Here is a 17,986-nt window from a genome sequence, read left to right as displayed (position 1 = left end):
TACGCGGGCCTCTCACCATTGTGGCCTCTCCCGTTGCAGAGCACAGGCTCTGGTCCGTCAGGCTCAGCAGCCACAGGCTCTGGACGCGCAGGCTCGGCGGCCATGGCTCATGGGCCCAGCCGCTCCGCGGCATATGGGATCTTCCCGGACCGGGGCACGAACCCGTGTCCCCTGCATCGGCAGGCGGACTCTCAACCGCTGTGCCACCAGGGAAACCCGATTTCCTCTTTTATAGCTGTTAGCATTTGCCTTATGTACTGAGGTGCTCCTATGTTGGGTGCATATATATTTATAATTGTTATATCTTTTTCTTGGATTGATCCTTTGATCATTATGCAGTGTCCTTCCTTGTCTCTCTTTTTTTAACATCTTTATTGGAGTATCATTGCTTTACAATGGTGTGTTAGTTTCTGCTTTATAACAAAGTGAATCAGTTATATACAGACATATGTCCCCATATCTCTTCCCTCGTGTATCTCCCTCCCTCCCACCCTCCATATCCCACCCCTCTAGGTGGTCACAAAGCACTGAGCTGATCTCCCTGTGCTATGCGGCTGCTTCCCACTAGCTGTCTGTTTTACATTTGATAGTGTATATATGCCCATGGCACTGTCTCACTTTGTCACAGCTTACCCTTCCCCCTCCCCATATCCTCAGGTCCATTCTCTAGTAGATCTGTATCTTTATTCCCGTCTTGCCCCTAGGTTCTTCTGACCAATTTTTTTTTTTTTTAGATTCCATATATGTGTGTTAGCATACGGTATTTGTTTTCCTCTTTCTGACTTACTTCACTCTGTATGACAGTCTCTAGGTCCATCCACCTCACTACGAATAACTCAATTTCCTTTCTTTTTATGGCTGAGTAATATTCCATTGTATGTATGTGCCACATCTTCTTTATCCATTCATCTGTCGATGGACACTTAGGTTGCTTCCATGTCCTGGCTATTGTAAATAGAGCTGCAATGAACATTGTGGTACATGACTCTTTTTGAATTATGGTTTTCTCAGGGTATATGCCCAGTAGTGGGATTGCTTGGTCGTATGGTAGATCTATTTTTAGTTTTTTAAGGAACCTCCATACTGTTCTCCATAGTGCTGTATCATTTTACATTCCCACCAACAGTGCAAGAGGGTTCCCTTTTCTCCACGCCCTGTCCAGCATTTATTGTTTGTAAATTTTTTTTATTAGTTTCTGCTTTATAGCAAAGTGAATCAGTCATACATATACATCTGTTCCCACATCCCTTCCCTCTTGCGTCTCCCTCCCTCCCACCCTCCCTATCCCACCCCTCCAGGCAGTCACCAAGCACCGAGCTGATCTCCCTGTGCTATGCGGCCGCTTCCCATTATCTATCTACCTTACATTTGGTACTGTATATATGTCCATGCCTCTCTCTCGCTTTGTCACAGCTTACCCTTCCCCCTCCCCATATCCTCAAGTCCATTCTCAAGTAGGTCTGTGTCTTTATTCCTGTTTTACCCCTAGGTTCTTCATGACATTTTTTTTCTTAAATTCCATATATATGTGTTAGCATATGGTATTTGTCTTTCTCCTTCTGAGTTACTTCATTCTGTATGACGGACTCTAGGTCTATCCATCTCATTACAAACAGCTCAGTTTCATTTCTTTTTATGGCTGAGTAATATTCCATTGTATATATGTGCCACATCTTCTTTATCCATTCATCCGATGATGGACACTTAGGTTGTTTCCATCTCCGGGCTATTGTGAATAGAGCTGCAATGAACATTTTGGTACATGTCTCTTTTTGAATTATGGTTTTCTCAGGGTATATGCCCAGTAGTAGGATTGCTAGGTTGTATGGTAGTTCTATTTTTAGTTTTTTAAGGAACCTCCATACTGTTCTGCATAGTGGCTGTACCAATTCACATTCCCACCAGCACTGCAAGAGTGTTCCCTTTTCTCCACACCCTCTCCAGCATTTATTGTTTCTAGATTTTTTGATGATGGCCATTGTGACCGGTGTGAGATGATATCTCATTGTAGTTTTGATTTGCATTTCTCTAATGATTAATGGTGTTGAGCATTCTTTCATGTGTTTGTTGGCAATCTGTATATCTTCTTTGGAGAAATGTCTATTTAGGTCTTCTGCCCATTTTTGGATTTGATTGTTTGTTTTTTTGATATTCAGCTGCATAAGTTGCTTGTATGTTTTGGAGATTAATCCTTTTTCAGTTGCTTCATTTGCAAATATTTTCTCCCATTCTGAGGGTTGTCTTTTCGTGTTGTTTATGGTTTCCTTTGCTGTGCAAAAGCTTTGAAGTTTCATTAGGTCCCGTTTGTTTAGTTTTGTTTTTATTTCCATTTCTCTAGGAGATGGGTCAAAAAGGATCGTGCTGTGATTTATGTCACAGAGTGTTCTGCTTATGTTTTCCTCAAAGAGTTTGATGGTGTCTGGCCTTACATTTATGTCTTTAATCCATTTTGGGTTTATTTTTGTGTATGGTGTTAGGGAGTGTTCTAATTTCATTCTTTTACATGTAGCTGTCCAGTTTTCCCAGCACCACTTATTGAAGAGGTTGTCTTTTCTCCATTGTATATTCTTGCCTCTTTATCAAAGATAAGGTGACCATATGTGCGTGGGTTTATCTCTGGGCTTTCTCTCCTGTTCCATTGATCTATATTTCTGTTTTTGTGCCAGTATCATACCGTCTTGATCACTGTAGCTTTGTAGTATAGTCTGAAGTCAGGGAGCCTGATTCCTCCAGTTCCATTTTTCTTTCTCAAGATTGCTTTGGTTATTTGGGGTCTTTGTGTTTCCATACAAATTGTGAATTTTTTTGTTCATGTTCTGTGAAAAAGGTCAGTGGTAGTTTGATAGGGATTGCATTGAATCTGCAGATTGCTTTGGGTAGTAGGGTCATTTTCACAATGTTGATTCTTCCATCCAAGAACATGGTATGTCTCTCTATCTATTTGTATCATCTTTAATTTCTTTCATCAGTGTCTCATAATTTTATGCATACAGGTCTTTTGTCTCCTTAGGTAGGTTTATACCTATATATTTTATTCTTTTTGTTGCAGTGGTAAATGGGAGTGTTTTTTTAATTTCACTTTCAGATTTTTCATCATTAGTGTATAGGAATGCAAGAGATTTCTGTGCATTAATTTTGTATTCTGCTACTTTACCAAATTCATTGATTAGCTCTAGTAGTTTTCTGGTAGCATCTTTAGGATTCTCTATGTATAGTATCATGTTATTTGCAAACAGTGACACCTTTATTTCTTCTTTTCCAATTTAGATTCCTTTTATTTCTTTTTCTTCTCTGATTGCTGTGGCTAAAACTTCCAAAACTATGTTGAATAATAGTGGTTAGAGTGAGCAACCTTGTCTTGTTCCTGATCTTAGTGGAAATGGTTTCAGTTTTTCACCATTTAGGATGCTGTTGGCTGTGGGTTTGTCATATATGGCTATTATTATGTTGAGGAAAGTTCCCTCTATGCCTACTTTCTGGAGGGTTTTTTATCATAAATCATTGTTGAATTTTGTCAAAAGCTTTGTCTGCATCTACTGAGATGATCTTCCTTGTCTCTTGTAACATTCTTTATTTTAACGTCTATTGTATTTTTTATAAGTATTGCTACTCCAGCTTTCTTTTGATTTCCATTTGCATGCAATATCTTTTTCCATCCCCTCCTTTCAGTCTGTATGTGTCCCTGGGTCTGAAGTGGGTCTCTTGTAGACAGCATATATGTGGGTCTTGTTTTTGTATCCATTCAGTGAGCCTCTGTCTTTTGGTTGGAGCATTTAATATATTCACGTTTAAGGTAATTATAGATATGTATGTTACTGTTACCATTTTCTTAATTGTTTTGGGCTTGTTATTGTAGGTGTTTTTCTTCTCTTGTGTTTCCTGCCTAGAGAAGTTCCTTTAGCATTTGTTGTAGAGCTGGTTTGGTGGTGCTGAATTCTCTTAGCTTTTGCTTGTCTTTAAAGCTTTTGATTTCTCTGTGGAATCTGAATGAGATCCCTGGTGGGTAGAGTAATCTTGGTTGTAGGTTCTTCCCTTTCATCACTTTAAATATATTGTGCCACTCCCTTCTGGCTTATAGAGTTTCTGCTGAGAAATCAGCTGTTAACCTTATGGGAGTTTCCTTGTATGTTATTTGTTGTTTTTCCCTTGTTGGTTTTAATAATTCTTCTTTGTCTTTAATTTTTGTCCATTTGATTACTATGCATCTCAGCATGTTTCTCCTTGGGTTTATCCTGTCTGGGACTCTCTGCGCTTCCTGGACTTGGGTGGCTATTTCCTTTCCCATGTTAGGAAAGTTTTTGACTATAATCTCTTCAAATAGTTTCTCAGGTCTTTTCTCTCTCTCTTCTCCTTCTGGGACCCCTATAATGTAAATGTTGGTGTGTTTAATGTTGTCCCAGATGTCTCTTAAGCTGTCTTCATTTCTTTTCATTCTTTTTACTTTATTCTGTTCCATGGCAGTGAATTCCACTCTTCTCTATTCCAGGTTACTGATCCGTTCTTCTGCCTCAGTTATTCTGCTACTGATTCCTTCTAGTGTATTTTTCATTTCAGTTATTGTATTGTCCATTTCTGTTTGTTTGTTCTTCAGTTCTTCTAGGTCTTTGTTAAACATTTCTTGCATCTTCTTGATCTTTGCCTCCATTCTTTTTCCGAGGTCCTGGATCATGTTCACTATCATTATTCTGAATTCTTTTTCTGGAAGGTTGCCTATCTCCACTTCATTTAGTCATTTTTCTGGGGTTTTATCTTGTTCCTTCATCTTGTATATAGTCCTCTGCCTTTTCATTTTGTCTACCTTTCTGTGAATGTGGTTTTTATTCCACAGGCTGCAGGACTGTAGTTCTTGCTTCTGCTGTCTGCCCTCTGCCTCAGTGCTGTATCTATGGATGTTTCACTTGACTTCTTTAAAGTCCATGTTTTGCTCCATTGATTAGGAAAACAAAGCAGCATTTAGAACCTGGTGTTGGGATCTGTGAGATTTTATTGAATATTTCTTCTCCATATTTCTTGCCCTTGCAAGAAATTTCCTGTGAAAATAAAGGCTATAGAAGAAGAAAAGGGAAATCCCATGTCATTGATCCTCCTGGATTTGTCAGTAAATTCCATGCACTGGGAAGGCAGATACCAGTGATGCTATCCTCTCATGCTGTGCAATGTGCAGACATCACTAATCAGTCCCAGCCCCTGCCCTGGTCAAGTCTTCAGGATCCTCATCAATGCAGCACTGTAGGAAATTGTTGTCAATGAATTGCAGCTGGCATATGAAAGGAACTATCTTTTCCTTCCTTACCAGAATTCTTTCCCTTTCACTTTCCTACTCCAGTTAGGTCCCCCCATATCTCTTTAGCCTAGAATTTTCCAAGAAGCACTAATCTGACAAAAGAGTTTTGAAGTCAAATAAGTTTAGGAAATACTACACACTCAGATCATTAAAGGATCTCTATTACTCGAGTTAAGAAATGTGCATAGGGGCTCCCCTGGTGGCGCAGTGGTTGAGAGTCCGCCTGCCGATGCAGGGGACACGGGTTCGTGCCCCGTTCCGGGAAGATCCCACATGCTGCGGAGCGGCTAGGCCCGTGAGCCATGGCCGCTGAGCCTGCGCGTCCGGAGCCTGGGCTCCGCAACGGGAGAGGCCACAACAGTGAGAGGCCCACGTACCGCAAAAAAAAAAAAAAAAAAAAAAAAAAAAAAAAAAAAAAAAAAAAAAAAAAAAAAAAAAAAAAGAAATGTGCATAATTTAGTTAACTTAAAAAAAAATAGCCCCTTGGGCTTCCCTGATGGTGCAGTGGTTGAGAATCTGCCTGCCAATGCAGGAGACACGGGTTCAAGCCTTGGTCTGGGAGGATCCCACATGCCACAGAGCAGCTAGAGCCCATGAGCCACAACTACTGAGCCTGTGTGTCTGGAGCCTGTGCTCCGCAACAAGAGGGGCCGCGACAGTGAGAGGCCCGCGCACCGCGATGAAGAGTGGCCCCCACTCTCAGCAACTAGAGAAAGCCCTCGCACAGAAACGAAGACCCAACACAGCCAAAAATAAATAAATTAATTCATTAATTAAAAAAAAATAGCCCCTACCAACATCCTAAAAAACATGGAATTTGCTGTCAGAAATGGTGTTCTAGTTATTCATCAATTGAAGACATATTTATTATGGTACCTACTCTGTTGGGTACTATTCCCGGTGATAGGTGCTCTAGAGAAAAATAAAACAGAGAAGGTGGATAGTATGTTGCAGGGTTGAGGAGTTTCAACGTCAGCAGGATAGTCGGGAATGAAATGATGGTACCTGAACATGAAGGAGATGAGGGAGTGAGATGTGTTGATAACCAGGAAAAGACATTCCAGGCAGAGACAGCAGCACATGCAAAGGCCCTGAGGTGTGGGCATGTCTGCTGTGTTCAAGAAGAGCAACAGGGCTAGTGTGACTGTGGTGGAAAGAATAAAGGGTGAGGACTAGATGAGGAGGATTGTATAATTGATTGAACTTCCAATTTGGGGTTCAGAATGGTGTAAGGTGGCAGGTGGACAGAGAAATCAATGAAGAGGCTATTAACAGCATAATCCAGGAGGGAGATGATGGTGGCTTAGGCCAGTGGAGATGGTGAGCAGTGGTGAAACTCTGAATGTATTCTGAAGGTAGATTTTGAAGGTGGGATTTCCTGACAGGTTGGTTGTGGAGTGGTGTGATAATAACAGAGGAGTCAAGGATGCCTCCAAGGATTTGGGCCTGAGCAATTAAGGATGGAGTTGTCATTACCTGAGGTAAGGAAGATTTAGGAAGAAATTAGTTTTTTTGGGGGGTGGGGTGGGGTGAGGGAGAAGATAGCATGGGGAGGATATTAGGAGTTCATTTAGGACATGTTAAGTTTGAGATACCAATTAAACATGGAAGTGGTGGTACTGAGAAGCAGAATGCAGACTCTGGAGTCAAATTGCTCTATCACTTTTTAGTTGTGTGATCTTGGACAAATGACTTGGTGTCTCTGTGCCTTAATTTTCTCATCTATAAAATGAGATAATGATAGTCCTTACCTCATAGGCTTATTATGAGGTATAACTTGAGTTAGTGTTTATAGAATGCGTAGAACAATGCCTGGCATACAGTTAGTGCTAAGTGCTTGCTGTCGTTGTTGTTACTGTGTACACATATCTGGCTCATGCTCTATCTCTTGGTGATGGGCAGCCATTTAAGCTTCTAAACAGGGAGTTACACTTAAGTTTTAGAAGGATGAGTAAAGAAGATTTAGAACCTTTGCTGATTTGGATACAAGCTCCTACCAGCATTCCAGACACTCCTTTTTGAAAGGGAGGTATTTTGTAGAATTCCAATGATTGGAGATTTATCATAAAAGATTAAGTTGGATACAGGGGTCATTTCCCGGAGAGCATGCCTTTTCTGCGCTACCCCGCATCACTGGATTCTTTATGCTTCTTTCTCTATTGGCTGCAGCCTCTGTCTGTCTGTGCTGCTCTCTGCAAGACCTCAAGGCGAAGTATCAGATCACCGATGGGTCAGAACAGCCTTTAATCTCCTCCATATTCTCTGCTATCATCAGGGTTTGCAAGATAATTTGGTGTAAAGTGAGAAGAATCATTTCTAGAAGCAGCAGCCACTGGGAGTGAGGCTTATTTCACCTCTCCCATGGCTGGCATCTCAGCAAAACTTTGGCAATCTCAGTTGGCTGGTTGGAGCAGAAATATGAAATTAGTATTTTCACTTCCACTTAAGCTTCTCAGTGAAAAAAACCCACGGCTGTTCCTGGGGCCTGGCAATGGAGTTGGTTACTCACTTATTAAATTTCAGTTGGTGGGTCCTCAGGCTAGTCACTGTCATTACTCTGCTTGCATTTCATGCCTGGCAGGGTTGAGGGTGGCGTTTGACAAATCCCATTTCTGCGCTCAGACCAGGAGATTTTTCTGGGCACTCAGGTGTACAGACCTTTTCTCTCTTCTCTTGAATCTGTGTCACATCCACCTGCCCCGTAGCTTCTGGACTCCTGATTCTCTCCCTGCCATCTTCCCCACCACCCGCTTAAAAAAAAAAATCACAAAAGCAACACATGCTTGTGGTAAAACAAATTAAAGCAGCAAAGAAGTTTGTAGAAGAAAAGTGAATACTCTCTTTTCTCCTTACCTCACCCCTTCCTGTGGGGACACCTCAATCCCTCTCCCTCCCCCATGCCCCCCCCCATTGATAGTGTGGAGTGTTTTATTCCAGATTTTTTGGTGCATTAACTAACACATACCTGATCTCAGACACAGACGTCTTAAAATACAAGTAATTTTATTTTATTTTCTTCATTTTTCCAAAGCAGCTTAATTAAAAAAAGGTGAAGAATCTGAAAAAATTGGGAGGTGGTGGGGAACCCAAAAGAGCATACCATGTGAGTCCACTGGCTCAGTCACAAAGAAACCATCATCAAAAAAGATATTTAAGTTTAATACAAATTTTATACAAAGAAAATGTGACAAAATACTTCCATATGCTAAAAGCAATTATGCTTCACAAATAAGGCCAGCTAGGCTATTTTTTTTTGACAACTGCAATTCAAAAATGTTCTTTCTCTCCTGTTTTCTTCTAATACTCTCTTTTTATTTCTTCTTTAATATGGGTAACTAGCTGGAAACTGTATAGTTTGTATCCTCTTATCAACAATGAAGAGAAAGTACATGAGACTAAAATGTACGACAGAATGTACTGGAATGATATCGTACAATTAATTTTTCTCATATACATGCATCGCCTTTTTGCTTTGTTCAATGCTTCTTGTCTTATACAACATACAAAATGGTACTACAGCATACGTAGTGTGATAGCGTGGCGGTGTCCTGCTTCCTCTCACACTGTCTTTGAAATACAAGTAATTTTAAATGGTCATTCTTGTGGTTAAAAAAATAAAGTAGTACAAAAAGGTTTATAATGAAAAAAAATCACTTTTTACCTTGGTTCACTCCCCAGAGGCAATCTTGAATTCTTTTAGCTTTAAACTTCTGGTGGGACTTACCACCATAGCTCAGAAAATATGTGTATATCTGTGGTTCAGTTATTATTAATTCAGATTTCTGGCTGTGACGGATGAGATTTAACTTCATTTCCATCCCATATCTCCCCTTTCCTCAACCTTGACAGATTGTCATTTTTATTATATTTAGTAAAATTAATAAATAGAACATATTATTTTGGCTATGTAAATAGTGTTCTTTTCAGAGCAGTAGTAAGATGATATTTTATTTCTTTTCTTTCTCTAGAGTTTATAGTTGCTTTTTTTTCTTCCTTTAAACCATTTGTCTTTGTTGTGTCTTAATTTTTTTTTCAAGAATTTTCTTATATTAAGTGTATGGTCAAAGTCTTTTTTATTTTTCCTGACGACACCTAAGATTCCTGCTGGTCCAGTCTACACTGTACAGCTGTAATCCTGGGATTTCCCTGCTAGATGGTGGGGGTTTCACTGGGCTTGGCATTTTCAGGCTCTCTGGGCTTCCTGAAGGCAGGTTGGTTTCCTCTGTGTCTGATCCCTCTCATTTCTCATGTTGTCTTGGCTGGAGTTTTTTTCCACCCTGCTTCCTGTTCCCACTTACTCACTATGCTCCAGGGATTTATTAAAATCTGTCTTTAACAGATGATTCCCCCTCTTTCTTTTAATTCTTGCAGGTCTATTGCTTTTAAAATTCTGTCGCTGTCATTTTAATGGGTTTTTAGGAGGAGATAAATGCATGTACTTAGCCTGCCTTTTTTTTTTTTTTTTCGGTACGCAGGCCTCTCACCGCTGTGGCCTCTCCTGTTGCGGAGCACAGGCTCCGGACGTGCAGGCTCAGCGGCCATGGCCCATGGGCCCAGCCGCTCCGCGGCATGCGGGATCCTCCCGGACCGGGGCACGAACCTGTGTTCCCTACATCGGCAGGCGGACTCCCAACCACTGCACCACCAGGGAAGCCCAAGCCTGCCATTTTGAACCAGAAGTCTCACTTAAGTTAAAAAAAAGTCTCTCTCAATTTCTGTCTTTCTGTCTGTCTCTCTCTGTATTATTATTTTCACTTAGATATAGTCTAGTGATTGATGACAGTACTTTCAGACAAAACTAGATAGAACTTAGTGCTTATACTCGATAGTGAATAACATCAGGGTTAATTCACCCTGAAGTTTACCTAGGGGTTCATAATGCTTTGTCATGCTTTATAAGTGTCAAGCCATCTAAATTTTGGTAACATCATTTAATGCTTTTCAGTGATTAAGTATGAGGGGGGTGTGGCTTTATAAAGTGATGAAACATAAGGAAAACAATTTTATTAAATTATACCGTATGGGCCTAGATATGCACAGACGTATAAGACCGCAATTCATCTGATTCCTAAAGACTTTTTTTATCTGCCTGACTTTTTTAGATGTATCATGGGCATCTTTCTTTGAGCCATTTTCAAATTCAAATTGGAGCTGGAACTTCTCCTTCTGATACTATGATTTCGAGTGAACTGCTGGTTCCTCTCTGCTTACTTTGAGCAGATAGGGAGCCTGAAAACCAGGCTCCTGTTTTTCTCTTAAGAGTCAGCTTTAATATCACCTCCTCTTCAGAATCTTTCCCAATCTGCCCAGGCATGAGCAGCAGAGGATAGAGTTGAAAAGTGTGGATTTGGGGATTAGGGAGACTTGTGTTAGAATCCCAGCTTCAGCATTTTCCAGGGATAGTGAATGTGGTTATGTGATTTAGCATCTGTGAGTCTCTGTTCGCTCACCAGTATAATGAGGAAGAAAACTGTACCTGTCAGTGTCATTTTGGCTGGGTTAGAAATCTGTGGGCAGAGACCACACCCACATACCACTGTAAGCTTAGACTCAATTCTCAATTCATGAGAAACTTGAATAGGAGGGTTGGTGCTCACCTAGGGTGACATTGTCTGTAAATAGCAAGATCCCACTAGACTTGAGAAATTAATTTCTTACTGTGCCATCATCTATCACTTCTTTTTTAATATCTGGAGTTTGCATTATTATTTTCCCATACATGAAGATATTTTATTTATATCAAAGAGGTGCCACAGAGCAGTGGGAGAGGATACTTCTCAGTAAATGACCTGGAGTTCACTAGTTATCCATCTTGACGCATCACACTATAAGCCAAAATCAATTTCAGGTGGATTTTAGATCTAAATATGAAAGTTTAAAATTCTGTTCCTAATAGGTAACATAGATATTTTCATGACCTTGGAGTAGGCAAAGATTTCTTAGAACAAAGCACACGAACCATAAAGAAAAATTGATAAATTGGGTCTTATTGAAATTAAGAATTTCTGTTCATCAAAAGACACTTTCAAGAGAATAAAAGAGGCAGGCACAGAGAGAGGATAAGCATTGCCATATATTTATCTGACAAAAGACTCATATCTAAGATATGTAACTTACTACCAAAAAATCATTTAGAGAAAGACAGATAATCCACAGGAAAAAGAAAATGGGCACAGATTTGACTAGGCATTTTACAAAAAAGATAACTGAATCATAATAAGTATCAATGAAAAGGTGCTCCATATGTTTACTCATTATGAAAATGTAAATTAAACCCACGAAGAGATACCACTACATGTGTACCACAAGGGTTAAAATGGAAAGCACTGACAAGAGCAAATGTTGGTGAGGCTGTGGAGCAGCTGGAACTGTCATACGTGGCTGTGTTGCTGTTAAAACCACTTTTGTAAACACTTTGGTGGTTTGTGTTATTTTTCAGAAGGGACTCACACAGATAAACTACACCCTTAAGAGGGGATAATTACAGAGACGTTGGCCGCTCCTTGTTACCAGTCCAGACACAGCTTCAGCAAGCCCAAATTGTTCACTGGAAAGAGTTCTGATATTGTTCCCTTTCTAGACTCCCATAGTCATGTACTGCAGCACTGTGATACTGGAGCACTGTGTGTCCTCCCCAACGAGCCATAAGCCCTGCAAGGCAGGGACCATATTCTGTTACCTTCTGGATTTCCCAGTGCTTAGGACAGTGTCTGATACCTAGAAGATGCTTAGTAAGTGTTGAGGAGCTACATGAATGAAACCCTGTATGAATTACACAAAGCGTCAACTTGTTATTTCTTTACATAAAATATCCAGGTAGACTTTACATGGAAAGCGGGTTTAGGGTATTCTGATTCAATATAGGCCATATGTTGTGAGTGGAACTCACTTGGGGTGGGAGAAGGTCTTTGAGGCACATCTCAGAACATACAGGCAGTCATCTTCCAGGGCTGTTGAAACGTAGGATGGATTTTCTCCCAACGGGGAAGACCTGGCTTAAATTATAGATGAGATGGGATGAATTAGATTCATTGAGGGGGCTCTGGGGCCCAGGGAGAGATGCATCATCCTTTACAGGGGCTGACGCTGAGCTTCAGGGAGTGGCCCATGTGGACAGTCCGAGACCTGCTGAACCTCATAAGATCCCTTGGACAGAGAAAACCAGATGCAAGCGCAGAACAGGGAGGCACAAGGGCAGGCGCTACAAGTTGCAGGATGGATTTGCCATCTTGCTGCCTGTCACACAGGTGGCCGTGTTTAGCCTGCTCCAGCTCGAGGAGCTGCAGGCATTCACATGTTTAGTGACGTTTAATGACGTTTCCCCGGGCGTGTCAGGGAGCAAGGCCCAGTGAGGTGACGGCATGCTTCTATTTGTGCTGGGTGCCCAGCTGTTGCTTTCGGTAAGCTGTTTAATTTTGTCTTTACAGCCACCCTGAAAGATAGATACTGTTGTCCTGCTTTAGAAATGAGGGAACGAAGGCCCAGCAGCGATGCTAACTGCTTGGAGTTGTGCACAGCCGAGAGCTGTGATTCGAATGCGGGCCTGTTGCTCCATCCACTGCAATGTGTGTGTGGGGTGCTCCCCATCCCTGCAGTCCTCTGGGGAGGCCTCCAGTGTGGCAGTGGATGAGGGAGCAAGGACCAGGCGACAAGGCTGCCCTGGGTGTGGCTGTCCCCACAGTGCTGTGACTCAGCATTAGTGCCATTCTTTATTTTGGGGAGATTAGGCTGAAAACAAGTCTCGGTCAGGCTCATCTTCTTCACCAGGCCCCTTTCCTGCAGAACCAAGAGGGTTGTCTAAACGTGGGCTGCTTATTCTGTGGTCCATGGGTTCCAACATCGATGCATGGGTGGGTATTAGAGATGGGGGTGGGTGGTGATGGTCTGAACTCCCCTGGAATGTTTCCTTTCTCTGGGTAAGGTTATAGCTCCCATCAGATTCTCAAGAGGGAGGGATCCACCAGCACCACTAGTTACATAAATCACCTGTTGTTCATTGTGCACTTTCCTGGTTTTCTCTCAAACCCTCCTGGTGATCTGGTGAGGCGTGTGCCATGTTCTCCCTACTTATGTGCAAGGACACAGTGGCCTGGAGAGAGAGGTGAGGTCACTTGGCCGAGGCCACACAGCTGGTACTGAATAGAGCTGGTGTCCAAGGGACTCTGACTTCAGGACACGTGTCCTGCTGACCCAAGAGGAAACCAGCCCTCGGGTATATACATCACTGTTGTTTGCTAGGGAAATGTGGGTGCTGCAGCTCAGGGTGCTCCCAACGGGAATGTGAGGAGGTGGGGCAGTGGAGCCCCCACCCCATGGCATGGGCAGGCTTTGGCTTTGGAGCAGCTGTGAGTGGTCCCTCTCCCATCTCCTGGGGCATCTGGAGAGAGGAAGCATCAGGGCTGACCTCTCCATGAGGCACAGCAGGCACAGGGCTCTGAAAATGTTCTGATTTCTTTTAAAATCAGATGGAAAATAAAGAATTTTTAGGTAGAAGAAAAAATTTAAATATATGATAGTGATATATTCATCTTTATACCAACAAGGTAAAAAATACATACATACATATATATATGTATATGTTTATATATATTATTTTTTTATGGAGGAAAGGAGCCCATGAAGGCAAAAGTGCCCAGGCCCACAACAGCAGTCATGATGTACCCCTGGAAAGGGCAGCGTGGGTCTCTGTGAGATGCCCTCCCTCATGCCAGCCGTTCCGAGGAGCCGGTCAGTTTGCATCAGAAGGTGGTTTATCTGCCTGGGAAATTTATTTGGATTCTTGAGCCTCATGAATCATGATGGAATCATTTGGAAAATGTGTAAAATGAGAAGTACGGAAAACAGCTGTGTGCAGTGTTTGGGGGCTGATGGGGCAAATGGCCCTGATGTGTGGAGCGGGAGACCCTGGATATGAACTCTCAATGTGGCCCATCTGCTGCGGAGGGAGGGAGGAGGCTGCCCGTCTGTCCGGGTGAAATGTCTCAAGTCAGAATTAGTATTTCCACGTTTAATTCCACCGTTATTGCCCCTAGGCCACATCATCATCACTGGTGATTAAATGGAGACAGAGGGAGGTGCTTGGAATTCCTATGTGCCAGGATCTAAGTAAACAGTGTTAAAAGTACTGCTGGGATTTTTCTCAGTTCCCAGAAGTGGAAATGACTGGAGTTTCTTGGAGCAGCTCCCAGGGAGTGGTCTCTGTGTAGGTGGGCCCAGAGCTGCCTCTGCAGGTGTTTGGGGCCGGGGTGACTTCCCTCCATTTCAGGGGCCAGGCAGTGTCAGGGGACAAGTGTCCCAATTATGTCCGACATGGGTTTAGCAGGGACCATTGGTTAAGTGCAGTGAGTGCTTTTGCAGGAAATTATTTAAGCCCTTTTAAATTTGTGTTGCTGATGAATGTGTTCTTGAAGAGCACCAAGGAGGAAGTTGTGTGAGTTGCAGTCCTGCATTGTTTCTTTTGGTAGATGGAGGTGGGGGGACCTTCTGTCTTTCTCCTGAGACCACCTAGGTGGTCACACTGGTTGTCCAGCCCTCTATGCTTTCACAACATCGTCTAGAACAGGGGTCCCCAACCCCCAGGCTGTGGACCACTACCAGTCCATGGCCTGTTAGGAACCGGGCCACACAGCAGGAGCTGAGTGGCCAGCAAGCGAGCAAAGCTTCATCCGCCTCTCTGCATCCCCCCCACCTATTGCTCATGTTACCGGCTGAGCCATCACCCCCCCCACCCCCGCCCCGTGGAAAAATTGTCTTCCATGAAACCTGTCCCTGGTGGCAAAAAAGTTGGGGACCGCTGATCCAGAAACTTCAGAAGCACCTGAAGCCAGAGTACAAAGTTAACTCATCATAAATGCTCATGCACCTGAATTTGGAGAGTCACCTGTTAGTGGATAAGGCGGGATTTTGTGACAGATGCCACCTGGCCCCTGTGGTATCAAGTCCCCCCCTCTTTAGGTTCCCTCTCCTCTAGCCATGAGAGATCTCATCTGCCCCACCCTTCCCCTTGCTGTCTCTGCTCCAGCCATACTGGCTATGGCTCCTAGATTGAACCACACTCCTGGACCACAGGGCCTTTGCATGTGCTGCTCTTTGCCAGACATGCTATCTCTACCCAGGCAACTCCTATTCATTCTTTGAATCTCAAATCAATGGTAACTCCTCAAGGACACTTTTTCTCCCTCTCTCCTCTTTGTTGGTTACCATATTGCTTTTTCCATTTTTTTAAACTTAAAAAAAATTGTGATAAGATATATGTACCATGAAATTTGCCATTTAGGGACTTTCCTGGTGGCACAGTGGTTAAGAATCCACCCACCAATGCAGGGGACACGGGTTCGATCCCTGGTCCGGGAAGATCCCACATGCCACGGAGCAACTAAGCCCGTGAGCCATAACTACTGAGCCCACGCACTACAACTACTGAAGCCTCTGAGCCCTAGAGCCTGTGCTCCGCAACTAGAGAAGCCACCGCAATGAGAAGCCCATACACCGCAGCAAAGAGTAGCCCCTGCTCGCCACAACTAGAGAAAGCCCACATGCAGCAACGAAGACCCAACGCAGCCAAAAATAAATAAATAAATAAATAATAAATTTGCCATTTAAACCATTTTTGAGTATAAAGTAGCATTAAGTATTGGAATGGCCAAAAAGTTCGTTCGTGGTTTTCCAGGAAAAACCCGAACGAACTTTTTGGCCAACCCAGAACATTCATACTGTTGTGCAACCATCACCACTATTTATTTCCAAAATGATTTTCCTCATCCTAAATAGAAACTCTGTGCCCAGTAAGCAATAACTCCCCTTCCCTTCCTCCCCCCAGTGCTCTGTAACCTCTATTCTACTTTCTGTCTGCAAATATTGCTTTTTAAGACACAGGAGAGAGCTGGTCTGTGAAGGCAGCTCTGGGCCTTCAACACTGATATAGAAGAGCAGAGTCATGTTCGGGGAAGTTCACGTGGATATCCGTAGGTCTGGATTCCAGCTAAGACACTTTAACTAGGTTATTTCCTCCTACTGATATTAAATCTGGCCAGCGCTCCTGAACTGGGCCTCAGATTTTCCCACTCAGGGTAAGCAATCCTGCCTGCTCCCTTCACTCTGTGGATTGGTTGGAATTATTTAGATGGAATTTGTGTTGACTTAAGCCAAAAAGTAAGCTTTATCATATGGAGACTGAGAGTCCTCATTGTAGTGGACAGAATTCCGAGATGGTCCCTCAAGATTCCTGCCCCTGCTGTACATGCACCTTTTCCTAGTTATTCACACACCAATCCACCCACTGCAGTAAAGGGATTTTGCAGATTAAGGTCCCAAGTCAGTTGACCTTAAGATAGGGAGATTATCCATCTGGGCCTGACCTACATGAACCCTTCAAAAGCAGAGAGTTTTCTCTGGTTGTAGATGGGCATGTCAGAGATTTGAAGCATAAGAAGGACTGGACCCCCTGTTGCTGGAGGTGGCCACATGGCAAGGAATGCAAGTGCCTTGTAGGGACTGAGAGTGGCCCCTGGATGGCCCTCAACAAGGAATTTTGTGCCCAGGAGGAAAAGGAAGTGGGATTTGGTGAGCACATGACAGTGTTCTGTCTGCCAGAGGTGTGCACAGGGCTTCTGGGGGCACAGAGGAAAGTCATCCCAGGGTTCAGGGAAAGGATCTGGAGGAGGTGGTGCCTGAACTGTGTCTTGAAGGGCAGGTAAGACTTAATGAGCTAAATCTGAGTTAGGGATGCCATTTAGGCAAAGGCACCTATGGGAAGCGCATTGGTGTGGATGGGGAGCTGCCAGTATTTACGCAGAGCAGGAGCGATTGTGCTGAGCAAGTTTAGTGCTTTGCAGGAGTTTACAAAAAGCCCAGAATAGAAAGCAGTAGGTCCAAGAACAAGGCCCTCCAAAGACTACTTTCTTTTTCTTAGAAGTCTTTTAGAGGGCTCGAGAGTCTCCATAAAACTCATCATATCTGACAGACACCAGATCTACCATACTTTTTGCTGCAGAGTCTGTGAAATGTGTCTTGAGAGAGAGAGACGGAGGTGCCCCAACATGCCTTTGCTCTGAATCTATCTAGAGAGGACGGAGAAATGATGTTTCTGGGCAGGTATGGTCATGGCTCTTTTTGTGAAACTATCAGGAAGTGGCTTGGAGTCTGCAGGGGAGGGTCCTAGCCTCTGTCCACATTGGGACTGCAGCTTGATGCCTCCAGCTTTGGATAGAGGGGGCTGGGGGCTCCAAGGAGTCACCAGGAAGCCCCGGGCATGATGGGGCTCTGGGATGTGTATGTACAGCCGAACCCACTGTTTCATTATTCTCCCTGGTGCTGCTCCAGTGGCTGTCTTGTCTCTGGCTTATCACTATGGCTCCAGGGGCCTTCCATCTGTGGGCAGAGGTTTTGATTTTCAGATGCTGCTGCTGCTTCTGGTCCTGTGTCTTGGGTCACAGAGAAACTCTACTTAACTTGTGTATATCCAGTCACTGGGGACTGGCTGCGTTTTGACTAGATGCAGTTTCTCGACAATTGGGGTCGCATCAGCCTTGTTGTGGGGCCTGTCCTGTGCACTGTAGGACATTGAGCAGCATTCCTGGCCCCTACCCACTAGATGCCTGTAACACCCCCAGCCAAAAATGTCTCCAGACATTGCCAGAGTCCCAGGGTGGGGCGGGGGGAGGGGCGCAAAATCGCCACTGGTTGATAATCACTGGGTTAAAA

Source organism: Mesoplodon bidens, assembly GCF_964165515.1.
Source record: "Mesoplodon bidens genome assembly, chromosome: 15".
In the NCBI taxonomy this organism is placed as follows: domain Eukaryota; kingdom Metazoa; phylum Chordata; class Mammalia; order Artiodactyla; family Ziphiidae; genus Mesoplodon; species Mesoplodon bidens.
Note: the sequence above shows the minus strand (reverse complement) of the source record.